General features: G+C 41.0%; 1 protein-coding gene across 1 annotated transcript in view; it reads right to left on the minus strand.

The window, feature by feature from the left end:
- Positions 1 to 13,597, minus strand: part of LOC131688725 (uncharacterized) — a 90,488-nt gene that overhangs the window by 19,592 nt on the left and 57,299 nt on the right. The window contains exon 3 of the mRNA XM_058973206.1: positions 7,406 to 7,559. The gene's annotated coding sequence lies outside the window, so the exon portion shown is untranslated. The remainder of the gene's footprint in view (positions 1 to 7,405; positions 7,560 to 13,597) is intronic.

Below are 13,597 nucleotides of genomic sequence, written 5' to 3' on the forward strand. Positions count from 1 at the left end.
TGGGCTGGCGACGCGGGCGGGTCCCATATCGCAAAAGCAGAAGCAAGTTCAAGTTGTCTTATCTCGCGAACGGGTTGTTAACTCTTTTTTTTTTGGTTTTATTTTTCGTTGCATCGAAATGCTCGATCACTACTTGATGTGCTCGGTAGGCACACAAAGCTGGTTTTTTGATCCTTAAGAATTTTGAATGACACCGATTTATCAGGATGTCGCTGATCGGTGGGAATGGAATTTGAAAAATTGACTGGAAAACCGACTTAAGCGTCTTTTGACAGGTTTCGGAGGTAAATAACGCAAGTTGTTAATAAATACCATGCAATCCATCCTGGCTAATGATGAGGATTTCGGAATACTTAATGGGTGTATATAAATAAGAATGGAGGTTTGGGAGTGTATGGGACTCCAATATGCTGCTTGGTGAGATGCCTCCAATTCAACATTACTCGTTTATAACTGAGTCAAAATTTCTCAAACGGACCACCCAAATTCGGTTAAATCTATTATTGTAGTATTTGTCATCAAATTCAGATAAATATTGCGAAAAAAAATGATTTTTCGTATTAGTTTTTAGCACGTTTAGTTTCAAAAAATTATTAGTAACCCAAGGTCGTCAAAGGGTCACATAACAAGTCTCCTATCCCATGCCTGCATGAGAGTCCAAGTCGATTGATGACCTTACATGGACGACACTGTGTTTGGACGACTGAAACATAGATACATACTTTATAGTTTTTTATCCAATGTGGTAAAGAGCTTTAGGCTTTCTCGCAGGCACGCAAATCTACTTTCTCCCTCCTCCCTTTTTTATCGCGACTGCCGGCAGGTTAATATTTTTCGTAGATTATCATAGTGTAAGGACAATTATTGAATGAATCATCAACGTTTAACCCGCCTTACTCCATCATTCCTCATTATTGACGGAGGAACTATTCAGTCTCAAACAACGTCTTAAAACTATGAAGGTTAGATTATATCATATGGGGAGGGAATAGTGCAGTTGGTAAGTCCAGTACACTGTACGCACCTGAGTTCGAACTCCCACAAGTGCCACTTTCGGTTAGATTGGTCAGAAATGCTAATATATATTTAAGATCTATCAAAGTCCTGGACATTTACAATGCCACCTATTGTGATGGAAATCTAAAAATTTTTCCATATATATTTTGATTCCTACAGTATTTTTAATACTTTCACATGGTTGAATGATTTGGCTTAAATTTGAAAAATGAATTTCAATGTGGTACGGATGGTTCCCTGATGCTGGGGATCATTTCTAGATAATCCCACTCTACAGCAGTTTATACCTGTTCCCCTCAGCTCAGTTGTGCCCAGGGGCTACGAGTGGTCTTAAGACGGTTCTGATTGATGGTGGGGACGGGCATAGTGTAGTTGGTAAGTTGATTGCCTTGTACGCAGCTCACCTGGGTTCGATTCTCAACCCCGCACATAGGGTTTTGTTCCTTAAGCGATGTTTCTAACCCGAAGAAGTAAATGACCTTAAGGTTAAAACCTCTATAATCGAAATAAAAAAAAAGTTATTGGCCTTACCTGCATTCCCGGGCTATGAGAAAGTTTGAATTGGAGAGGATGCGAGGAGCACATCCACAGCGACCACCAGGCGGTATACTATCGGAAGCAATGGGCAGTCGGAAGCGCGTGTGACCCAACCAACGAGCGGGGGTGGGAAATAACGAAGTTTGGCAATTGAAGTGTGGAGGGCACTCATGCCTTTTCACCATTTTGACCGAATGGACCTTTTTGGTCGAATGGGCCATTTGGCCGAAAGGGGCCATTTGGCCGAAAAGGGCCATTTCGTCGAAAATTTGGCCGAAGGGAGAAAAGGGGAAAATTTAGCCGAAAGCGGAAAATTTGCCCGCAAGGGGTAAATTTGGCCGAAAGGAGAAAATTTGGCTGAAAGGGGAAAATTTGGCCGAAAGGAGAAAACTTGGCCGAGAGGGAAAATTTTGCCGAAAGGAGAAAATTAGGCCGAAAGCAGAAAAGGGGAAAATTTGGCCGAAAGGAGAAAAGTTTGGCCGAAGGGGGAAAATTTGGCCGAAAGGAGAAAAGTTTGGCCGAAGGGGGAAAATTTGGCCGAAAGGAGAAAATTTGGTCGAAAGGGGAAAATTAGGCTGAAAGGAGAAAATTTAGCCGAAAGAAGAAAATTTGGCTTAAAGGGGAAAAAATGGTCGAAAGGGGAAATTTGGCCTAAAGGGGAAAATATTGCCGAAAGGGGAAAATTTGGCCGAAAGGGGAAAATTAGACCGAAAGGGAAAATTTGGCCGAAAGTGGATAATTTGGCCTAAAGGGGAATATTTGACCGAAAGGGGGAAATTTGGCCGAAATGGGAAAATTTGGCCGAAAGGGGAAAATTTGGCCGAAAGGGGAAAATTTGACAGAAAGGGGAAAATTTGACCGAAAGGGGAAAGTTTGGCCGAAAGGGGAAAATTTGGCCGGAAGCGGAAAATTTGCCCGAGGGGTGAAAATTTGGCCGAAAGGGGAAAATTTGGCCGAAAGGGGAAAATTAGCCAAAAGGGGAAAATTTGGCCGAAAGGGGAAAATAGGCCGAATTGAGAAAATTAGGCCGAAAGTAAAAAAATTGGCCGCAAGGAGAAAATTTGGTCGAAAAGGAAAATTTGGCCGAAAGGGGAAAATTTGGCCGAAAGAGGAAAATTTCGTCGAAAGGGGAAAATTTGGCCGAAACGGGAAAATTAGACAGGAAGGAGAAAATTTGGCCGAAAGGAGAAAATTTGGCTGAAAGGGGAAAATTTGGCCGAAAGGAGAAAACTTGGCCGAGAGGGAAAATTTTGCCGAAAGGAGAAAATTAGGCCGAAAGCAGAAAAGGGGAAAATTTGGCCGAAAGGAGAAAAGTTTGGCCGAAGGGGGAAAATTTGGCCGAAAGGAGAAAAGTTTGGCCGAAGGGGGAAAATTTGGCCGAAAGGAGAAAATTTGGTCGAAAGGGGAAAATTAGGCTGAAAGGAGAAAATTTAGCCGAAAGAAGAAAATTTGGCTTAAAGGGGAAAAAATGGTCGAAAGGGGAAATTTGGCCTAAAGGGGAAAATATTGCCGAAAGGGGAAAATTTGGCCGAAAGGGGAAAATTAGACCGAAAGGGAAAATATGGCCGAAAGTGGATAATTTGGCCTAAAGGGGAATATTTGACCGAAAGGGGGAAATTTGGCCGAAATGGGAAAATTTGGCCGAAAGGGGAAAATTTGGCCGAAAGGGGAAAATTTGACAGAAAGGGGAAAATTTGACCGAAAGGGGAAAGTTTGGCCGAAAGGGGAAAATTTGGCCGGAAGCGGAAAATTTGCCCGAGGGGTGAAAATTTGGCCGAAAGGGGAAAATTTGGCCGAAAAGGGGAAAATTTGCCCAAAAGGGAAAAATTTCGCCGAAAAGGGGAAAATTTGGCCGAAAAGAGGAAAATTTGGCCAAAAGGGGAAAATTTCGCCGAAAAGGGGAAAATTCGGCCGAAAGGGGGAAAATTTGGCCGAAAGGGGAAAATTTGACCGAAAGGGGAAAGTTTGGCCGAAAGGGGAAAATTTGGCCGAAAGGGGTAAATTTTGCCGGAAGCGGAAAATTTGCCCGAGGGGTGAAAATTTGGCCGAAAGGGGAAAATTTGGCCTAAAGGGGAATATTTGACCGAAAGGGAAAAATTTGGCCGAAATGGGAAAATTTGGCCGAAAATGTAAAATTTGGCCGAAACGGGAAAATTTGGCCGAAAGGGGAAAAGTAGGCCGAAAGAATAAAATTAGGCCGAAAGGTGAAAATTTGGCCGAAACGGGAAAATTTGGCCGAAAGGGGAAAATTATGCCGAAAGGAGAAAGTTTGGCCGAAATCAGAAAATTTGGCCGAAAGTGGAAAATGTGGCCAAAAGGGAAAATTTGGCGAAAGGGGAAAATTTGGCGAAAGGGGAAAATTTGGCCGAAAGGGGAAAATTAGCCAAAAGGGGAAAATTTGGCCGAAAGGGGAAAATAGGCCGAATTGAGAAAATTAGGCCGAAAGTAAAAAAATTGGCCGCAAGGAGAAAATTTGGTCGAAAAGGAAAATTTGGCCGAAAGGGGAAAATTTGGCCGAAAGAGGAAAATTTCGTCGAAAGGGGAAAATTTGGCCGAAACGGGAAAATTAGACAGGAAGGAGAAAATTAGGCCGAAAGGAGAAAATTTGGCCGATAGGGAAATTTGACCCAAAAGAAGAAAATTTGGCCGAAAGGAGAAAATTTGGCCGAAAGCAGAAAATTTGGCCGAAAGGGGAAAATTTGGCCGAAAGGAGAAAATTAGGCCAAAAAAAAGAAAATTGGGCGAAAGGGGAAAATTTGGCCGAAAATGTAAAATTTGGCCGAAACGGGAAAATTTGGCCGAAAGGGGAAAAGTAGGCCGAAAGAATAAAATTAGGCCGAAAGGTGAAAATTTGGCCGAAAGGGGAAAATTTGGCCGGAAGAGGAAAATTTGGCAGAAAGGGGAAAATTATGCCGAAAGGAGAAAGTTTGGCCGAAATCAGAAAATTCGGCCGAAAGTGGAAAATGTGGCCAAAAGGGAAAATTTGGCCGAAAGGGGAAAATTAGGCTGAAAGGAGAAAATTTGGCCGAAAGGAGAAAATTTGGTCGGAAGGGTAAAATTTGGCCGAAAGGGAAAAATTTGACCGAAAGGGGAAAATTTGGCCGAACGGGGTCATTTGGCCGAAAGGGGTCATTTGGCCGAAAGGGGCCATTTGGCCGAAAAGGGCCATTTCGCCAAAAATTTGGCCGAAAGGGGAAAACTTGGCCGAAAGGGAAAATTTGGCCGAGAGGGGAAAAGTTGGTCGAAAGGGGAAAATTTGGCCGAAAGGGGAAAATTTGGCCAAAAGGGAAAAAATTGACTGAAAGGGAGAAAATTTAGCCGAAAGGGGAAAATTTGGTCGAAAGGGGTCATTTGGCCGAAAGGGGTCATTAGGTCGAAAAGGGCCATTTCGCCGAAGGGAGAAAATTTAGCCGAAAGGGGAAAATTTGGTCGAAAGGGTAAATTTTGGCCGAAAGGGGAATATTTGGCCGAAAGAAAAAATTTGACCGAATGTGGAAAATTTGGTCGAAAGGGGAAAATTTGGCCTAAAGGAGAAAAATTGGCCGAAAGGAGAAAATTTGGCCGAAAGTGAAAATTTGGTCGAAAGGGAAAATTTGGTTAATTTGATGGAATGGGATATAACGTCGAAAAACCCATTTGGTCGAAAGGGCCCCTGTCGGAAAGTGCTATTTGGTCGAAAAACCCATTTGACCGAAAAGGTAATGTTGTCGAAAAGCCCATTCGACCAAAAGGTTTAATTTAACCGTAAAAGCCATTTGACCGAAACAGCCATTTGGTCGAAAGAGCCATTTGGCCGAGATGGTAATTTTGTCGAAAAGGTCGTTCGACAAAAAGGGTCATTTGGTCAAAAGGTTTATTAGGCATAAATGGCACACGTCTAAATGGCCTTTTAGCCGAAACGGCTATTTAACCGGAATGGATATTACGACGAAAAACCCATTTGGCCGAAAGGGCCATTTGTTTGAAGGAGCCATTTAGCCAAAAAAGTAAGATTGTCAAAGGGCCATAAGCCAAAATTGCCATTTAGTGAAAATAATCATTTCGTCGAAAGGGTCATTTGGCCATTTATTTAGTCGAAGGGGTCATTGGACTTGGGGTGACAATATTGACTTCAGCATCCACGTAAAAATAAATGATGACACCATCGAGGAACGACTATACAATCAAGCACTCTATAAAAGCTATTAAAGGCACTAATAAAAAAAAGAAGAAGACCTTTTTAGGAAAATCTTTTGCCCCTAGCCTTGCAACGGTGAAAATGATTTCGACAAAATCTATCCCCTCCTATCTGACAAATTAACCCATGTGTTAAATACAGGGTGCTTGTGCTAATCAAAAATTAGATGACGGCAGCGAACAGGATGTAAATAATTCGCCGTAGAACTGTAAACAGGATTTAGTCATGCCTGACATAAAGTTCACCGTAATACCCTCCAATGTTCGTGTTCAATCGCAACTCAGAAAGTCATAGCTAATAATCAAGAAGCCTGTTCCCACATATAAACATACATGACACCAGTTACGCCCATGACAGCAGCTTATGTTATTAACCTATCGTTTCCATCCGCGTATTCTTCGACATGGTTCTAAACCTAATCGTTCTAATGTATCTCATGGTCTAATTCTAATATGCCAATACAATTTGATCCGAATCAAATCACATAACATAACATAACGGACATAACTATAAATGTCACCAGCAGCGAGCGCGTTGACGGATGGCGATCTCGATAATATGTAAATACCAGGAAGGAGAACCGAACCGGAGGAGGAGAGCGCACGTACATATACAAAAACTAGATCAGGTCTGGTTAAGGTGGCCACCACAGCGCAATCAATCTCCTTCGATTGTTTGTTTGGTCCGCGATTGGCGAGCTGTCGCCGCGGCGGCGCTAAACGTTTTAAAAAAGCACTTGAATACAAAAGAAGCCAATATGCAGAAAAAACGGTACTTTGGTGGTGTTTTTTTTGGCGTCGTCGCATTCCGCTTTGACCATAACTTTACGATACGTGGTACTGTAGCCACCGGAGGAAGGCATAGGCGTCCTGTAGCCTCGTGAAGGTCACTTGGTTTATGCTACCACAATAATTCCGTATAGATTGTTGATTAGGGTAGGCAATTTGTTATTCATAAAATAGTTACTAAATGCACAGACGTTACTGATGGGGGTCTGAAGGTGTAAATTCCCTTTTCGGTTTCATTTTATACTGATGCGAATACTGTTCTTGGCAATTGCAGAGGAACAATTTATTGAATATTTAAATTCAAGTGCGATGCGAACAGTATATATGCTGTTTGCGGTGAAGTAATCTCCATTGTGAGATTTATGCGTCTTATGCGATCACGCTTTCTGTGGAAGCGGTGTTTTAAATCTACAAACGCTGAATTTTTGTTTACCATTTATATGTATGTCAATGTCATTCTAATCGAACACGAGAACTGTCATGGATTCTTTTCAGGTGGGATTAGGCAATCCATGGGACATTTCTGATCAGCTGATCATTACTTCTGACGTAACTCGGGTAGGCGCTGTCCGACAAAATCGTCGATTCGATCCAACATCAAACGAATCGGGCTGAATTGTCAAACAAACGTCGTGGTGGATTGCCTAATTCGAAGATTTTCCTCGATTCGAATGCTTTTGTCTCGTGCTCGATTGGAATGACACTGACAGATAAATAGTAAACAAAAGAATGAGATGGAGCTTCTGTATTCAAATACTGAGCGTCGTTAACAGCGTACTTTCTCCTAATAGACTGTACTATCTAAATTATCATAATTAATGATTCCTGATTACAAAAACAAGCCTCAGCTTCCTCTAGCTCCTGAAAAAATTTAAACAAAACTTACCGTTTTATGTTTCTAGCCGGTTTGCCAGAAAGAAACGAAGCCAGCCTCCACGATCTGGTTCTCTGCCAGCTGCCGGCGTTGTGACGTCCTATTTCTATCCGTCACCTCGTACAGCAGATGATGATGATGATGACAACGTCGAACGAAAGCGAATCTGAAAATTGAAATAAAACCGAAAAAGAAAAACAATCAGAAACACACACACACTCGGGCGTAAAATTTATTCTACACGCTATCGCGGACAGCAGCGCTTGCTTGGATCGTCCCGCAAACGATAAAAAAGTCCCACACTACGCATTGGCCGCCGGCAGGTCAGGCAGGTAAGCGGAGAGCAAGCGCTTTCAAATGCCAAGGACGAGCGCGCCCGTGGATTGAACTCGCGCGTTCCCGGGCCGGTTCCAGTGGGAATGGAAGCAAATTAAACTAAAAGGATTCGAGAGCCTGGTGCTGAGTAGAGCCATGTAATAGCGCCGATCGACAGCAGATCGACCGTCTCGTTCGATTCGGGATAAAGATACAATTTAGCTCACATGTTGTTTATATTCTTTATGGGTCTGTTTGGCTTTGGATACATTTAACAATAAGGACGATTGGTCGAAGTTACACACGGAGGAATTTGCCTACTTTAATGGTTGAGCGTTGTTATAGGATTTTGTTGGGGATCAATTATCATATTTTATGTACAGAGTACTTGCTTTTATAGAACACATCAATTGCTTGAAAAGAGCTTGGATTGAGTTGCTAGGGGCACTTATCCTTTACAATTTGATGATCGCACATATAACCCGGTATGCATACAGTTCAATGTTCAATTAAACTGACAGCGGGAATTACCAGTCAATTTCTACTACAATAATCACCTCGCCAGGAAATCATGATTAAATTACGGCTTGCTCGAGTTGCTTTGAACGAACCCCATTACGACGCATATCTCAGGAACCCAGCCATTGATCCTAGAACAGCAACATTTTCAAATCCAAAGTTCGAACGAAGCAAAAACGAACCAAACACGAACATATTGATATGTCTTTAAATATAGCCTGCAGGTTGGCCCGACTCCTACTCTAATAACGTTCCGGTTGACATTTATTAAGAATTATTAACGCATCTCGCATATTCCCAGACGTGGACCCTTGCGGGTGAAGGCGTGGTCACAGTCAGAAACTGCACTGCGCTGACGAGCGACAGCGATGGTCAGAAACGAGGCAGGAGGATACGAATAATGGCACTAGTCTCCTTCGATCGTCGGCCGGCCGGCGAAGTTTATGGTACATATCACCATTTGTTATACTAGCCTACGTTGTACTGCGGTGATGAAGTAGTACCTCCTCCCAATACTGCCCCCTTTCCAACACAAAACATTTTTGTATTTTTTCACAAGCGCCGATTTGGTGCAGGATGTACACGTACGCGATCGCGTAGATTTTACGCGAACTTTCAGCCACATCACATCGGTGGCCCACAGCCAAACTGTGTCTGGTAGCGAGATTGGAGACGGCGATAAAAACCTACCTTGATTAATTGAGATCTCGATAAAGGCGGTGATTTTATGATAATGTTTACTGCTCATGTCTAATTAAAATAATATATCGAAAATGGGATATGGTGCAAATGAATCATGAAACCGGCCAGCAACGGTGGACTGGGAGGTGGCTATAAACAGTAATCCGCCAGTTTTCCCACATAAATCAGAAGGAAGCGGGATCTGGGTATGATTTTGAAAGGATTCCATATGTGATGATCATTTGAACAAAAAGATAGTTTTCTAATTAATATCAATAAGATTCCTTCATAACCCAATTTCATCTCAATGCTCCTAAGAGATCTTTGAATATTTCACGCTTTCGTTGGAACTGTTTCAGTTTTGCATACATCGGGCCGTGCCCTAAAGAGTGCTCATCGATGTTTCTCTCGTTAATCCGTCAACGAACCGGTGCCAGTAACCACGTTTCTTGTCCATGGATAACTAGCGGACGGCCTTCTCCGCGTATACGTATGAGCTCTTTTTGTTCCATCACGAACTGCGAGAATGTTTTTGGATTTTCGCACTGGGGTACCCAAGCTCCCCAGGTTCGCACTGTCGAGAATCAAACCTGTACTCTTTCCTCGGAGGAAATTCTCGAGTGGGTTCGATTTTGGTGGAAATATTGGCTGATTCCGACGGTCTTGAGCCATTGGTGATTGAGGCTACGATTGGCAGATGGTCACTACCGTGGGGATCAGTTTTATTTTCGTGTCCACAATGTCTGCGAGTTTGCTAATTCCAGTGCCGCGATCATTCTCGAGCTGAATCAAAGGAAGTCAAGGGAGTGCTGGAAACTCCTTCTCTGATCTTAATCATCCGAGACCAGGGCTACGTGCTTCTGTTTGGTCACAGCACTTCCGAGAGTTGTCACTTTCGGAACCTCGTCGAGAAACACTTTCTGACCTTTAAAAGGAATTGTAGGAGAAGAAATGTTTCTTCTCTTCCTTTAACTTCTAGGCACCCCAGTTGATGTTCCCTCTTGAGGGTCATCAGCCTCACCCTCTTAAGAGGCAAGAGAGCAAAGAGGTTTCCGCATGAAAACGTTTTAGATTATCCCCTCGTAGTTTGTACGCGGGACATGCCAAGATATTATGCAGACCCTTTGTACAGTAAGAACAATTTTCAGCATTCTTACAACACATCATCCACATGATTCTCGCCGCATTTCTTACAGTGGGACTTGAGACAAGAGGATGTAGTTCGCTGGAACCGATTTCGATTGGTGGTATGTTTTCGAAGCATCTCCCACTACTAATACTGGATTCAAACGCTTGTAATTCAGTATTTTCACCGACTGAAGTAAGCAGTCTCTAAAACAGCCAACTCTGTACTGCAGTAGATCCTCGCATTTCAAACTCTCATCGTTGACGACACCTTCAATTTCTACCCTTGCAGCTGGAATATACACATTATAGTGTCGCGGGAAATACTCGCGGCAAGCAATATCGTTCGCTTGCTTTGAGTTGACTAACAAAACCCTGACGTTGTCCGAGCGGACCTTTGATATCGCGGTCACAGCCGAGAAGCTTGCTGTCAGATCTTTAGAAATCTGTGAAAGATTCAGCGATTTATTTTTAGGCCGAAAGATCACGAATGGAACGAGAGGAAGCCATCCTGGCCAGAGCCTGGTTTCTAAGGATGCACCGATCCAGTTTATATACCTAGCTATTATATAATCCTCACTGCGCGAACAAAAGACTGAGGAATATGGCCTTGAGAAAAAAACAAAGCAAAACTGAGACAAAGTGTCTAATCTTACACTGCATAGAAACTAAAACACACCCGAACTGTCTGAGAGTTACGGTACGAATGATTACACTTTTTACGCACATCTTCGTCGTATTGGGTTTGTTGGGAGTAGTCTTTGCACTTGTGGTGATGCCTATCACGACATCGTACACTTTGTCTTATAATGTGCCCAGTATTGTGATGGCAGGTGTCAGTTAAAGGATTCCCTTCGGACTCAAGGAAGACCATCCAATGCATCTTAGCAAACCGCATTCACCTTTATATGTTCCTTGCATACATTTTCTTAAAAATATACAAATTTAGTTCTCTCTTCTCTTTTTGCCATCCACAAAAGTATCCGATTACACCTGTACCAAAAACCATTGATGGTTTCATGCAACCACAATGTGGCACAATAAAACTCCGACGAATAAGCCAACCAGCACGAGTCCTATAGCATGAACACCCTACTCACAACTCGGCGTGTTGCCGATCCGCATCGGAACGCTACAACGAAATCGTCTAAAACTGCGAAACTATCAACCTGGTAGTAAGCGACCTGGAAGTCTGGTTCCTTTTAAAAGAATTCCCAGCGGGTCCGAGGCGGATCAGCCAGCGTCTCGGCTCATGTCTGAGGCTGTAATCGAAGTCCGTTTGCCATGAAGCTGCAAGCTTTTTTTTCATACGAGTATATGAAACTGATATTGTAAAAATCGAACATTTTTCGGTGTTCTGAGAATGTAAAATAGTTTAAAGTCGTCGGTAAATGACAGTTTCATTCATTTTATCGAAATGTTTAAGTCATTAAGGAAAAGTAACAATATGTAAGGACCAACATGACTACCCTGGGGAAGTCTAGTACCTGCAGCAAATGGACAGATCGTCCAGTTTCCAATTCTGGCAACCTTTTCACGTCTAGACGTATATGAGTGAAGCCATTTCACAAAGGAGCTACCGAATCCAAGCCAAGGTGACTGATCTTATCGAAGGCTGCAGAGAAGTCAGTGTATATAGCATCAAGTCATGTCTTTTTTAATCTTGCATTGTCCTTTGTTTTGTTTTAATCTTTTTCCTTTATGTTTTTTTCTTTTTCCTTCCTCCTAAAACATCATCCCAGTCTCTTTTCATGACATTCCTTTTTTATTTCTCCTTTGTCATTGTTTCTTTTATTTCTTTCTATTTCTTTTTCTCGTAGTTTCATGTTCTTTCTGTTGCTTTGTTCACATTGCACATTCTCTTACTTTTTTTCTCATTTTTTTTTCTTGATTTCTGCTTCTCTTTTTTATCATTTTTTCTGTTTTTCGTTTTTGATTTTTCTGCTATATTCGTTTTTATACTTTTACTTTATCTCCTTTCATAGTTTCTTATTTATTGTTTCCAATGTCTTTTTGACTGTTTTATATTCTTTTTTAACACTTTTTCACGCTTCCTTTTTTGCTTGTTTTCCTTTTTTTATTTTTGTTTTCTGCTATCTCTTTTTATTCCTCCAATTTTTCTTGGGATTATTTCTTCCTTCGTCTGTTTTTATCTTTCCTTTTGCTTATTAGCATTTCCTTCCACCTTGCTATTTTCCTTTTTCTCCTTGCATTTCATCGCTTCTTCTCTGCATTTTCCTTTTCTCCTTCTATTTATTTCATTTAATCATTTACTTTTTTCCTCTTTCCTCTTGTTTCTTTTGTCATTTTCTTTACTTCTTATTTTTTCGTACCTTCTTTATTCGGTTTTGTGACCTTTTCTTTTTTTCTTTTTTTCATTTTATTTCTTTGTCATTTTTGCCTTTTATCTTTATTCTGATTGCCTCTTATTTTTTCTTTCCCATTTTATTTCTTTCCTCTTGCCGTTTTGTAGCTTCTTTTTTATCCCTACATTTTTCCTTTTTTCTTTTCCCAGCTTTGCCTTTTCATTTGCTTTCTTTTTATTTGGTTCAATTTTCTGTACTCCTTCTCCTGTTAATTTTTCTTTCTCTGCTTCTTTGTTCTCATAGCCTTTTCCTTGCTTCCTTTTCATCGCTTTTGTTTCCAACGTTCTCTTTGCTCATTTTTTTTTACTCCTGTTTCTCAGCCTCCTTCTGGTTTCCCTTTTGGCTTTTTTCTAGTTTTCGGGAGATCCGCCTTTCAAGCCTCTTTCCTTCATACGTTCTTGATACTGAATCATGATTCATACTTTTACTTTTCGCCCTTCTTTCTTTTCAATTGTTCGTCCCTTAGTCGTCTTCTTTTTGAATTTTTTAGATAGTTTGTTTGTACTTTCCTTTAGCCATTTTCTCCTTCCCATTTCACATTTTTGTTTTTGCATTTATCCTTCCCTTCTGTTTTTCTTCTTCCCCACCCTTTCACTGTTTCGTTCCCCCTTTTTTCTTTTCCTCCTCTTTTTGATTGCTGCATTTATCATTTTTATTTCAGCCTTCCGCATTCGTTTTCCTTTTTTTCTTCTTTTTCCATGTTTTGTTTTTTGGCTGTTTGGTATTTTTCCATATTTCGTCATGTTTTTAAAGTTGTTTCTCTTTTTTTCTTTTTTTCTTTTCTAAACTTTTCATTTTTTCTGATCTTAACTCTTTTTCTTTCGTACATTGTTTTTCCTTTTACCATTTTAGCTTTTTACTCTCTTCCTTCTATCCTATAATCCTTTTTTATTTATACTTCTTTATTTCCACCTTTTCTGTTTTTTGTTCTTCCTTTGTTTTTTTGTTCTTCCTTATTTTATTTCCTTTAATCTTTTCATTTTTCTTTTTTTCTGACTTATTTGTGTTGTTCTGTTTTTTAATCGTTTCCTTCTTCCATTCTTCTTCCTCATTTTTACTTTTCCTATGTCCCATTATTTTTTCCCATTTCCCTTATCCTTTTCATTTTTGTTTCTTCTTGAATCTATATCTTTCTCTGCATTTACTTGTTTCTTTTTATTGTTTTAATTTTCTTCTTCCTGCCTCTTTAATCTGTTCC

This window comes from Topomyia yanbarensis, chromosome 1 (assembly GCF_030247195.1).
Source record: "Topomyia yanbarensis strain Yona2022 chromosome 1, ASM3024719v1, whole genome shotgun sequence".
Lineage (NCBI taxonomy): Eukaryota > Metazoa > Arthropoda > Insecta > Diptera > Culicidae > Topomyia > Topomyia yanbarensis.